Below are 14,177 nucleotides of genomic sequence, written 5' to 3'. Positions count from 1 at the left end.
GGTCGTGTCCCATTTACTGACAACCCCTTCAAGGACTATCTTTGCTTTTGTTATAGAGATTTTTTTTCTTAGAATTCTTTTGTTTTTTTTTTTTTCACAGAATTCCTATGTTTCTGCTTATATTTTCCATGGTTTTTTTTTTTCAGAGCATCTACTTTTCTTGTTAATGCTCTCAATATATTAATCAATTTTTCTATAATCTTGGGTTAGTAATTCCAACATTCCGTGCATATATGACTCTGGTTCTGAAGTCTGTTCAGTCTCTTCAAATTGTTTGATTTGTCTCTAACAAGTCTAGCAATTTTGATGGAAAGAGGAACATGATGTACTCAGTAAAGGCTCTGAGAAAACTGGACTTTGGCAATGAAATGCTGAAACACAGGGGAAAGGCTCAAGTCTTGCAGCACTGTCATTAGGGCTCGGTGTTTGCCAGGTGAGACAGGGTGGCTTGAAGAATCGGAAAGACCTGCGGTCACCATATTAAGGCTGGAAGTGGCTGCAGTGAGCTATCTCTTTGTCCCACTAAATTAGATTCTGAGATAATATGTCTTAGGCTCTGTTAAAATAGTTTCTCCTGAGAGCCTGCTTTGTTAAGAACAGAATATTCTGGTGTATTTCAACCTGGTTTCTTTTCTTTTCTCCCTGCCAGAAGTCTGAGGGAGACTTCGTCCACTATTTACTGCAAGGTCATTGTTGGTACCCTAGATATGAAACTCACAAATGTGTGGAGGACCTTTCCTGCCCTGAACACCTGGATTTCTGTCTCTCAAGTTTGTTCACACTGAACTCCAACCAATATCTCCATATGGTTGGGTTATTCACTGGTTCTTGGAGCAGTTTTTGTCTAACAGGTTGTGATTCTCTGTATTCACCTGATAAAGAAGGCAGTGCTGGGCAAAACTGGCTCAAAAAATAAGCTCAACTCATCAACCATAAATGCCAGAACTGTACCAAATAATTCTCAGGACCCAGGATGTGGAACTTCTCATGGATTCCCACCAGAATTGGACTGTGAATGGCATATAAAGATACGTACCCCAGCAAGAGCTCGCTTTCAGGACTCCCCAGAGTAGCCCAACCTGCATCTTCTAGAAGCAGAATACACTTATTTTTCTTTTTATCCTTTCCTGTCTTTGTTCAGCCCAAATTTGCTCTACAGAGCTAGTTTCTCCCATATCCCTTCATCCTTCACCTTTGAAATAAACTTTAGGCACCCATTCTGATTTGTCACATCCAATTCTTTGTTTGAGGCAAGAAGGATCTGGAAGCTACGAATGAAGATGCATCCCTAAAATCCCAGAACTTGGAAGACTGAGGCAGGAGGGTGGCTAAGAGTTCAAGGTCAGCCTGAGCTACATCTACACAGTGAGTGAAAGATCAGCCTGGGCTATATAACAAGACCTTGTCTCAAAAACAAAACAAAACAAAACAACAAAAAAGGAGGAAAAGGACAAGGAGGATGATGAAGAGAAGGAGAGGAGAGTAGGACTTGGAATATGTTTAATTGGTGAGTTATTTCTAAAGAACTACCAGATGACACAACTGTTTGTCTCTCCAATTTGAGGGAACTAGTTTTCTCTGTAACATCATTCCCTTGACAAATCTTAAAAGAAAAATTCTTTTTCATTCTTTTCAGCTTCTCACTTGTTATGATGCAGTGAAGCCCTCCAAGCTCCTAACATGATGGGCTGAAAACCAGAAGTGATTATGGGCTTTTTATCATTGCTTTACATTTTACTGAGGTCTCATTCTGGTCATAGCACTGAATTAAATATGAATGACAGCTTCTGAGTCTGGATCTTTATAACTCTAGACCTTATACTCTCAACTACTTTGCTGTGTTGCTGTATGTATGCGTTAATATTTTCTGCCACGTTTGTATTTAAAAATACTTCATTCATTGTCTCAGAGTAAACATAAGCTTATAAAGTGAATTTACGAAAAAATCACACTAGTATGTAGTCATTATACATTAATCAAAAAATTTAAGTTGAACCTTATTTAAAAGTATAAGCCAATACATGTAATTAGTTCCTAAATCATTTGGCTTTCAGAGTATACATGCTAGTATTATCAGGTTAAAAAGAAAAAGAGAAAGAAAAGAAAAAAAGAAAAAAAGAATGACAGCAAACTCCTTTCTAACCATAGGAATTTTTCTCATTATTATTGAAATGTGCTATGTGTATTAAAATCCAGTTGCTTATATTTGAACTAGGAGGATGTCATGTGTTTTTGTTGCATTTATTACATTCTAGTAAAATAGTTAAAATACATTAATATTTTGTTTTAATTTCAAGCTTATATTTCTATGTCATCTCCTTTTCCCTAGAATATTTTTTTAAGAAAATGCCAATGTCTTTATAGACATTTAATACTTATTCTATGTTTTTTTCCTGCCCTATTACTGCCTTTTCTCTGCATACAGTTTTTGCAGATAAAATGTTTATTCATAGAAAATCTTTGTTATGTTAAAGAATGCAGTAACTAACATGCAGTCAAGCAAGGAAGAGTTAATGTGTATATTCACCCCTCCTTCCTCAACTCTCACTAACATGACAGGGAAGAAGAGAAAACCACAGGGTCAAACATAGCAAAAGAGAAATGGTACAAGGCAAATTAGCAAAAGCAAATCTTAAAAACTTTTTTAAAGATGGATGATAGCTTGGTGACAGGTTACACTCTGAAAGAAGCACAGGAAGTAGAAATCCACATATCTTGAAAAGAAACACTCCAGAAGAAGCAATCTGATCTCTTGTTGTGTATTCTATGTCTGAGAGTCAGAGGTACAACATAACTTCGAATACGGCAATACATATACATCCCAGGTGCAAATTTGAAAGGTTATTTTCTGTCTAAATTGGCTCAAAAAATTATAACTCATATGGAGAAAACTACTCAAATGTCTAACCTCATGCCTGATCACTCCCCAGTGAAATGCATAGATTCATGATCAAATTGTGCAGTTGACTTTTAAAGTCTCTACACTGTGAAGGAGTAGAATGCACACAGTTCACCAGATAAAAGAGAAAAAGAGAGAACCCAAAACAGAAATTTGGAGAAAATGGATTGGTAAGAGAAAAATTAGGAAGACTAACATTATTTTCTCTAAAACCTGAGAAGGATAAATACCAAACAAACAAAACATAGAAAAACAGAAGATGAAGTTGATGAAAAGTCCATAAAAATGTAAAGCAAAAATACAAAGAGATGAAATGTTGGAGATAATTTTTAAGTATGAAAAAAATCCAAGAAACTCTGACAACTAACAAAGTTTTTTTAAAAAAATGAAATCATCAAGAAAATCACAAAAAAGTTTCAAGATTCAACAATTCTCAGCACAATGAATGAAAACTACTACACATTAGGGCATATCATGGTGGCTTTTTGGAAAAGATTGGGCACATTCAGAGTGATACAGCCATAGATAGATTAGTACAGCAAAAAAACAGAAAAATTTCTAAAACCTTTAAGAGAAAAATAAGCAAATGACACTGAATGCTGAGGAGCCAGACTGATAACACGTTTCTTAACCATAGCACCAGAAACTGGAAAACAATAGAACAATGAAATCACATTGCGAGAAGAAATTATTATGTTTGTGATCATAACACATAGATAAGTCATAAACCAATGTAATTGTGGAACCAGGAAAATCCCTGGAAGACAAATCTCGACAGATTCATGTACTTCATAATAAGAAATACCTAGTGTAACTGCCTCAGCAAAACAAAGCTATAAATTCAAGGGTAAAAAATTGAAAACATTTTGCATGACAAGACTGATGGTTTTTCAAAGTTCAGGGTGGTCAGTGTATGTCAGGTACAGAAGAAGGCTCCAGGCTCCATGAGCAGTAGTTCACAGAACACCTGCTGTCTACAGCTGCCTCCCAAGGGGATGAGATGACTAGCAAAGTTTGTGTGAAGTAGTGACCTATATCCAACGATATGAAGGTACAAGATCACAAATAGTGATAAGACAAAAAATTTCATAGGAAAAGCAGAGCAATTGTTAATTAAATAACATTTATATAACTTTAATGACATAAACATTGAATATTAATCTATCCAAAATTACTACATAATTATGTTACAGGAAGAAAATAATCTCAAAACTACCTATGATACAGTAGAGATGGGAAGAGAGGAACAGTCTATATAATTTAATTGTGGAATGTTTTTAAAAATGACAAAACTTAAGAAATAAAAGTCAGGAATATGAAAATAGACCTTAGAGGCATGGCATTAGTAACAAAATAGCTAACAAGGAATGGGGATTAAATGATTATTAAAAAGAAGCAAGTCCTCAGGGAAGCCCATAGAAACTGAGAGTCTGACCCCACTGACCTACCCACACCTGGAACCATCTCTAAAGTCTGTGGGGCTGGGGAGTCCATATCCATTGACCAGCAGCCATTCAGGGACCCTCAGTGACACCCACAAGGATTGAGAATCTGCTTGCAGCACTTCATGGTCATCTAGGAATCCTTGGTGAGGCCCACGGGGATAGGAGTCTACACCCCATGACCTGCCCACACCGGAACCATCTCTGAGGACTGTGGGGACCAGGAATCTGTGTCCAGTGACCCACTGTTATTCAGGAACTCACAGTGAGGCCTTCAGGAACTGGAAGGCTGTGCCCAGTGACCCACCCATATCCAAGAACTGTAAGTGAGACTTCCAAGGACTGGGAAGGCAGCCAGTGACCTGCACACACCTGGGAACCATTTTGAAGGATTCACAAGGACTAGGAGTCTGGCCAAGAGATCCACAGCCATCAGCTGGAACTGCTGCCATGCAGGAAGCAATTAGGACTTGACATCTGGCTGATTTGGAGGAACACAGAATACCAAAATGAAAGAACGAAATGCAATCTCGAACTGCCAGCCCATCCAGAGCAAATGCAGGAAACAGGGACATAGATAAAACCGGAAATCAAACACCTGAAATTTCCAAAGTGACAGCAAAGGAAGTGGAAAAAAAAAAAAAAACCTCCATGAAGCTATGAATGAAATCAGATCAGCAATAATCTCTCAAGTAAAAACAAAAATGATAAATGCAATAAAAAAATTGGTGAGCACATCTAAAGACACAGATTTTAAAAAATAGAGAAGCATATGAAAATGATGAAAATGTTGAATGAACAATACAAGAAACAATTAAAATACATGATACAGATTCAAGGAGATATCCAGGAAATCAAAAATTCCATTGAAAGCTGGCAAAACCACATAAATGAAATTGAAGACAGACTCTCAGACCTTGAATAGCAGCTAGTGATTATGAAAGGAAAGATCTCTTAAAAATAAAAACTAATCAGGAAATAACTCATCAACAGCTGCAAAGAGAAACCACAGAAGCATCATAGGTATCAACAAAAAAGGACACAACATAAATGACATGAAAAGACTATTTGCAGAAGTAATGGCAGAAAATTTCCCAAACACTGGAAAAGAAACTGTCATACAGAAAAGTGAAGCATATACAACTCCAATTAGCCATCACCAAAATAAATCTAAACCTGGACATATAACAATCAAGATCCCAGAAATTCAGCATAGAAGCAGAATATTAAAAGCTATTCAGAGAAGAGAAAGAGAAGCCTACAAAGAAAAGCCTATCAGAATCATAGCAGACTTCTCAACAAAACCATCAAGTCAAGAAGAGCGGTGAGTGAAATATTTCATGTACTGAAAGAAAATAACTTCCAATCCAGACTGATGTACCCTGAAAAACTATCTTTCCAAATCAATGGAGAAATAAGATACTTCCACACCAAAGAACAACTGAAGAACTTCATGACCACAACCACCCTATAAAGATACTGAAAGACATTCTAGAAAGAGATAAAAATGACCACAATTCCAAGAACAAAAACAGAAAGAAATCAAAAAGCAAGAAAAGCAATTACACAGAGGGAAAAATTAGGGAGCCAACAGAAGAAAGATAACAACAAAGATAATATACAGCATATCAGTTATAACCACTAACATAAATGGCCTCAATTCACCAATCAAAAGAAAAAGACTAGAAGAGTAAATCAAGAAACAAAATCCAAATCTGGGTACAGTAGCTCATGCCTATAAGTCCAGCACTTGGGAGGCTGAGGCCAGAGGATTGTGATGAGTTCCAGGCCTAGGCTACATGATTGAGTTCAGGGGCAGCCTGACCTATACAGAAAGACCCTGTTTCAAAAGTCAAAAGAAAAAAGGGACAAGAAAGAAAGAAGAAACAAAATCCAACAATATGCTGTATACAAGAAACACATTTAACTCAAAAGGCAATTCATAGACTGAAAGTCAAAGGATAGAAAACAATACTCCATGAAAAAGGAACCCAGAAAAATGGGGAGCTAACTATTCTGTTTGCAAATAATGTAAACTCAAACTAAGAATGATCAAAAAGATAAAGATGGTCACTAAATACTCATTAGGGGAAAACTTCTACAAGAGATATCAATCATATATATATATATATATATATATATATATATATATATATGCACCAAATATGGAACACTCAACTATGTAGACAAATGTTAATAGACATGAAAAATCAAATAAGCAATATATAATTATAATGGGGGACCTTAACAAACCCATTGTCAAAAAGAGATGGATCAATTACACAAAAAATCAGCAAAGAAATAACAGAATTGAATCAAACTTGTGAACAAACAGACTTAGTAGACAGATGTGTGCACAGCATTCTACCCAATATCATCAGAATAAACATTCTTCTCCACTGTATATGGCATATTCTGTAAAACAGACCATATACTAGCTGACAAAACATGCCTAAGTAAGTGCAAAGGAACTGAAATTATTCCATGTATTTTATCTGATCATAGTATAATGAAATTGGAAATTAATGACAAAAGAAACTGCAAAAGCTCCATAAAAGTATAGAAATCACATGGCACCTTACTCAACAACCAATAGGTCAGAGAGGAAATTAAAGAAGAAATTAAAGAATGTATACGATCAAATGAAAATACAAATACAACTTACCCACCTGTGGGACACAATGAAAGCAGTTTCTAGGGAGCAATTTGTGGCAGTGAATTCTCGTATTATGAAAACAGAACAAATGCAGATAAACAACCTAATGCTGCATCTCATACTTCTAGAAAAAAGAAAAACAAATCAAGCCCCAAAACCAAAGAGAGGAAATTATAAAGATCAGAGCATACATTAACACAACTGAGACTAAGAAAGAATATAAAGAATTAATGAAATGAAAAGTTGGTTCTTTGAAAGAATAAATAAAATGATAAACTCCTAACTAACCTTATCAATAAAAGGAAAGAAAACACTCAATTTCACACAATAATGAGAAGGTAAAATCCCGATAGAACCTATGGAAACACAGAAGATCATTAGTACCCACTTTGAAAACTTTGAAACCCATTTTGAAAACTTTTACTCTCACAGACTGAAAAATACAGAAGAAATGGACAGATTCCTAGAAACATATAAATTTTCAAAACTGGATCAAGAAAATAGAAAACTTCTGAATAACTCAATATCAATTAATGAAATTGAAACATAATTAAAGGCTTACTAACAAAAAAAGCCCAGGTCCTAATGCATCCACAGCTGAGTTCTACAAGAAATTTAGAGATGATTTAATACCAATGCTCCTAAAACTCTTTAATGAAGTTGAAAGGGAAGCAATTCTCCTTAATTCATTCAGGGAGGCAAATATTATCCTGATATCAAAACCAGAGAAAGACCTAACCAAAAAAACAAAATCACAAGCCAATCGTTATAACTAACATTGATGCAAAAACCCTCATCAAAATATTAGCAAGGAGAATGCAGCAGATCATTGAAAAGATTATATATGCTGACCAAGTGGGTTTCATCCCAGAAATGCAGGGATGGTTCAACATATGCAAATCAATAAACATAATACACAATATTAACAGAACAAAAGACAAAAATCACGTGATCCTCATAATAGATGCTGAAAAAGCTTTTGATAAAAGTCTAAATCATTCATAGTAAAAACCATAGAAAAAATTGGAATAGATGGTCTTTATCTCAATCTGATAAAAGCCGTCTATAAAAAACTAACAGCCAACATCATATGAAAGGGCCAAACATTAAAAGTTTTCACTCTCAAATCAGGAACAAGGCAAGGTTGTCCATTATCACCACTTCTATTCAATATAGTTCTGGAAACATTGGCCAGAACAATTAGACAAGAGAGTGAACTAAAAGGATAAAGATAGGAAAGGAAGAGATGAAATCACAGATGACATGATATTCTACATAGAAGGTCTCCCAAAATCCACAAATAGATTTCTAAATTTAATAACAATTTCAGTAGCATAGCTGGGTATGAAGTCAATATTCAAAAGTCAATGGCATTCCTGTACACAACAAACTCACTGAGAGAGAAATTAGGGAAACCATACCCTTCACTGTAACATCAAAAACAGAAATACTTAAGAATCAATGTAACAAAGGAAGTAAAAGATTTATACATTGAAAATTACAGCACTTTAAATAAAAAAATTGAAGAAGAATTCAGAAAATGGAAAGACATCCCTTGCTCATGAACAGGAAGAACCAACATTTGGAAAATGGCCATACTTCCAAAACTGTTATATAGATTTAGTGCAATCCCAACCAAATACCATTAGTATACCTCAGAGATGTAGAAAAAATACTCCTAAAATTTACATGGAACAATAAGAGACCTAAATAGGAGACACAATCCTAGGCTCAAAGGCAAGACAGGAGGCACCACAAGCCTGGCTTCAAATTATACTACAAATCGGCTATAATAAAATCATGATGGTACTGAAAGAAAACAATAACTGACCTGAGGATCAGTGGAATAGAACCAAAGATACAGGCACACTCAACCACCTTATCTTTGACAAAAGGTACAAACATGCTCACTGGAAGAAAGACAGCTTTTAATAAGTGGTGTTGGAAAAATCGGCTTTCTACATACTGAATACTTAAACTAGATCCATACCTATCACCATGTACTAAACTAAAGTCAAAATGGATCAAAGTTCTAAATATTAAGACAGAAACACTAAACCTACTGGAAGACAAAGAAAGTAGAAATCTTGAGGAAATATGGGTAGGACCACAGTTCATGACCAAAAGCCAACTGCATGAGAACTACTTCAAAGAATCAACAACTGGGATCTTGTCCTATTAAAAAGTTTTTGCACATTGAAAGAAATCACCAACAAAGTGAAAAGAAAACCCACAGATCAGGAAAAAAATTTTGCCAACTGCCCCTCAAATAACTTTTATCTAGGGGCTGGGGATTTAGCTCAGCGGCATAAGCTCCTGCCTTGCAAGCAGGCAGTCGTGAGTTCGATCCCTGGTACCGATAAAAAAAAAAAAAAAAACGAAAAAGACAAAAAAAAAAAAAATAACTTTTATCTGGAAGGTATAAAGATTTGCAAAAAAAAAAAAAAAAAAAAATCAAGGTTCCTCAAATTTAAAGACCCAATCCAAAAATGGACATCTGAGATGAATACACAGTTCTCGGATGAAGAAACACAAATGGCACATAAATACATGAAAAAATGTTCAGCATCATCGGTCATTAGAGAAATGCAAATTAAAGCAACATTGATTATTTCATGTAACTCCAGAAAAAAATGGCTAATATCAAGAAATTAACCAATAATAAATGCTGGTGGGGCTGTGGGAAAAAAGGAACCCCTCTCCAGTGTTGGTGGGAGTGTAGACTGATGCAACCACTGAAGGACTGAAAGCATCATACCTCAATGATACATGTGCATGCATGTTTATAGCAGTACAGCTTATAACAGCCAGGTCTTGGAAAGAACCCAAATGCCCATTGACTAAGGAATGGATCAAAAATATGTGGTATTTCTACACAGTGGAATAGTACTCAAGTCATAAAGAATTATAAACTGGAGACCTTTATAGGTAAATGGATGCACCTTGAAAACATACTTATGTTTTCTATTCTTCTGGGAAAACACCTAGAAGTAGAATAGCTGGGTCAAATGGGGCCTCTAATCCTAGTTTTTTGAGGAATCTTTACATTGATTTCCACAGTGGTTATTTTTAATACAGTGATATATGTGCACACATGTTTATAGCAGCTCAGTTTGCAATAGCGAAATCTTGAAAAAAAACCCAAATGCCCATCAACTGAGGAATGGATAAAAAAGATGGGGTATTTTTATACAATGGAGTACTATTCAGCCATACATAATGATAAACTGGACACTTTTATAGGTAAGTGGATGCAACTAGAAACCATATTGATAAGTGACATAAATCAGACTTGCATGTGTAAACAGTGTATTGTCTCACTAGTACAAAAAAGTGAAAGTGACAACAGGATTCAAAAATTACAATAGATATGGTAAAAGAGAAACAAACTGCTCCAAGGGAAATTACAATGTTTGATCAATCTTGCATGCCTGTATCTGGTGGCCTGAGCAATTACTTTGAGGATAACAATATGCAATACAACAACCATTGTTAAATTCCTATCATCTTGCTTTGAAATCTTGCTATTATTTGTTGTTACTGTCCTTATTTTTTTTCTTTTTTGTCTTTTTGTGATAGGGTCTCACTACCCAGTTCAGGCTGGCCTTAAGCTCACTTTGTAGCCCAGGCTGGTCTCAAACTTGTAATGATCCTCCTTCCTCAGCCTCTCGACTGCTGAGATTACAGGCATGCGCCACCATGTCCAGCTTGTTGTCATCATTTTGCTTTTGCTGTTTTTTAACTGATTGTTTGCTTCTTGATTTTTCTGGGATTTTTCCTCTTTAAAATAAAAAAGGGGCAAAAGAGGAAGAAGAGGAGCAGATGAAGAGACAGAGGCTGAAGAAAAAGGTGATAGAAGAGGAGGAGGAAAACAGGAAAAAGAAATGTTCCTTAAAGCAAATACACATAATTAACTGATATTTTAAAATATATTTTCCTAAGAGAAGAATTATAAAGGCATGAAATACATGCATAGCTTAAGATTATGAAGATATGTCTCAGTCTTGAATAATAATTATGTATATTAATTGAACTAACATGTTAATTCCAGCATATTTTATTTTAGGAGAATAGAGGGTAGATATACTTTTGTAGTGTCAAGTTTAAGTAAAATAACTAAACTCTCTTATTCCACAATGGCAAATGAAAAGAGAATGTTCAAACCTGATGTTTATTAAGGATTATTGATATGTGAACAGGAAGAATCATACAAGCAAATATGGTTGCCTTGGGAAAACAAAATTCAGATGGTCAGAAGGACAGAGAGAAGACTTTGAACTGCAGGCTTTGGAACAGTGACTGAGTTTTAAACTGTATATGTATAGTATTTCAGTAAAATGAAATTTTAATTAAAAACCTAAGGAGTATATTTTACTCACAGCAATGTGTGTAACTCAAATCAGAGCGACAGCTGACATTAAACAGTAGCCCCCAGTGGGCGTGGTTTGGGTCTTCCCCCCTTTCTGGCACACTTTAAATATCATCTACAGCTGTCCAAAAAATATTATACCTGTCAAATGAACTCAGGCTCAATAGGCTCCACATCACCATAAAAATAATAATTGTAAAATCCATCATTCCCACTGCCTGAGAAAGCCAGCCCCAAACTGAAGCATTTTAGGAAAAATATGAAATCCATAACTGTAACTCCTCATGTTACCAATCATTCCCAGTACAGGAGAAAATAGAGATACAGCAGATGATGAGGTAATCACGTATCCTGTGGCACTGAATCTCTAAAGGGTTATACATCCAATCTTCTTTTCAATGACTCAGGAAAGCAATGACTCAGCTCCAGCACCCAGGGAAATCTTCCCTGCGTTCACTGCAGAGCACCTGCGGCCACACAGTCCAACACATAGGCCAGATGGGTTGAGAAATGGGGACAACTCTTCGGGGAAAAACAAGACACAGGGAAATAAAAAGTTTTGAAAAAGTATTCATTGACATTGCCTACTATGCAATTTCCCAGAAACAAAGAGACTTAAAATCACATAGGCAAGATGCTCCTCCCAGACTAAGTTCTGTTACTTACAGTAGCAATGGTCATGCTTTGTGAAGATTTAGTGAAAAAGTAGCAAAAACACTAAATTCAAAATAATTTGTTGGTGAAGTAGAGAAAAAGGAAATAGTTGTTGTATACTAATCATAAAAATATTTTATTCTGTTAATTTATGTGTGGATATAATGAATTGAGATGCAGAAAAATCTGGTCTTAAATTGTTTGCCAAACTTCTGCTTCTTCTATAAAATGATCTCTCTCCCAAGATTTGTGTCCTTGTGTCCAATCAGCATCAAAGACTCAGTAAATCATGTATTTATCTTTTTTTCCTCATATCCATTGAAGAACTCTGCACAGTTCAATATTTGTTTTATTGGGAGTTGTACATTCTATGACTCTATTCGTATGTGGTTACTGCTGCTATTAACAGTGGTGGCCAGCATGTTTTTAGTATTTATTATAGCATACGTATTAACTTTAAATTTGCCCAATGAAATTCATACCTTAATTTTTCTAATTTGTAAAAGGTGGTGGTCAGACAAGGTGGTACACACCTATAATCCCAGTACACTGAAAGGCAGGCAGGGGGGGTCATAAATTGAACTCTTACCTGGGTTAGTTAGCAACTTAGACGCTACCTCAAAATCAATAACAGCAAAAATTAAAATGACTAGGGAAGCAGCTCAGTGGGAAAGCCCTGCATTGAATCCCCAGTAGTGCTAATTAAATAAACATGATAGAAAATAATTCAAACGCAAGCAACTGTTAACAAAAAATAAATTAGTCAATTATACAGAATTCTTACAGCAGTGGGTCCAGAAGATAGAAAATGGTGCTTTATCATTAGCACAATTCAATTACTACAGATGAGGTAATCCAGACCAAGTGCCTATCAATGCCATCAAGATTAAAGAGACTTCCAATCCAAGTCTAGCCCTTGTCTTTTTGGAAATCTTAAAATTCAAATGTCCAATTGCCAGATCCTCTTACCCTGTCACAGGCCGTGATAAAGGAGAAATGAGTTCACTGGTGCAAAACGTTCAGCGGAGCATCTGACACCACTGAGTATACAGCTTACGTTTCTATCTGGGTCCCTTCACTCCTCTTCCTTCTCTCTGTCACCTGCTACCCTCCATTCAGTGCTGCTTTCTTAATTTTTGAATCATAGTCACTCCTGCTTTGGAACCTTTGAACAAACTGCTCTTTCCTCCCAGAGTGTTCCTCCACCAGGCCCCAAGAGGCCTGCTCCTTCTTCTATTGAGAAGCCTGCTCCTTCTTCTATGAGACTTTCTACAAAAGTCTCATCCCTGGATGCCTAAATAGTCATAAGCAGTTACTTATTTGTTTAGTTTTTCTCCCCACACTCAGAAATCCAAACTCCATGAAAGCAAAGATTTTGCTTCTCTTGCTATCTGTTACATCCTCAAATTCTAGATTAGTGCTTGTTCTGAAAGCTCAATAAACATGTATAGTATTTTTCCTGTCATGACACTTTATTTTAAGATCTCTTTAAATACTGGAACCAGCTAAGACTAAATAGATCGATACTCTGCTGTTCCTGCAAGATTGAGATTACAGTAACAGTGTTCAATAAATATATGGATGGTGAAGTTATTTCTATTATTTGTTTTCCCATTAAGGTGAGCACATTATAGTATAAAGGCTAAGTATGAGTACTTCTAAGCCATCTTCTAGAAAGTGCTAAGTGGATTTGATTTGATCTATAAGCTACACAAACTCTTCATAAATAGCAAGTCAAAATACAAGTCAATAAATACACAGTGCATTGCATTTGCATGTCATGTCATATCTTATCTACACTTCTTAAGATAAAACATGGGTTTACCCTGCAGTCTCCGGAGTGGCTGATAAGCAACAGGAATTTTTAGGCTGGCATTAGTGAGGCTGGATTCAGTTGCAAATTGTTTTCTCCCCCTTGCAGATGTGAATTAGCTGAGGTGTGAAGTCATCATAGTACTTTGGCACATCACTGTGGTGCTTGGATGGAGGATTTTCTAAAAAAAATAAGCAAAGAATTAAACTGTGGGAGAGCTTGCAGTGCAGCTGGAAATAGCAGTCTCTGATGAGTGAGCTGAGCCAAAAACCAAAATTGAATAATGTTCTGAGGAGCAGTGCTGGCACCGCAGTGCTGTTCTGACACCCCCTTGCTAACTAAGG

The 14,177-nt window shown here is 35.9% G+C and overlaps 1 long non-coding RNA gene across 1 annotated transcript in view; it reads right to left on the bottom strand.

Annotated features, from left to right (window-relative positions):
- The window catches only part of LOC134476730 (uncharacterized), a 139,901-nt gene that overhangs the window by 63,082 nt on the left and 62,642 nt on the right, over window positions 1-14,177 (bottom strand). Inside the window, exon 3 of the long non-coding RNA XR_010048536.1 lies at window positions 13,846-14,014. This is a non-coding gene — a long non-coding RNA (uncharacterized LOC134476730). The remainder of the gene's footprint in view (window positions 1-13,845; window positions 14,015-14,177) is intronic.

This window comes from Cavia porcellus, unplaced genomic scaffold (genome assembly GCF_034190915.1).
Source record: "Cavia porcellus strain 051 isolate PalLab524CR breed Dunkin Hartley unplaced genomic scaffold, mCavPor4.1 scaffold_7, whole genome shotgun sequence".
In the NCBI taxonomy this organism is placed as follows: Eukaryota; Metazoa; Chordata; class Mammalia; order Rodentia; family Caviidae; genus Cavia; species Cavia porcellus.
The sequence above is the reverse complement of the archived record's forward strand: the minus strand, read 5'-3'. Positions and strand labels throughout refer to the sequence as shown.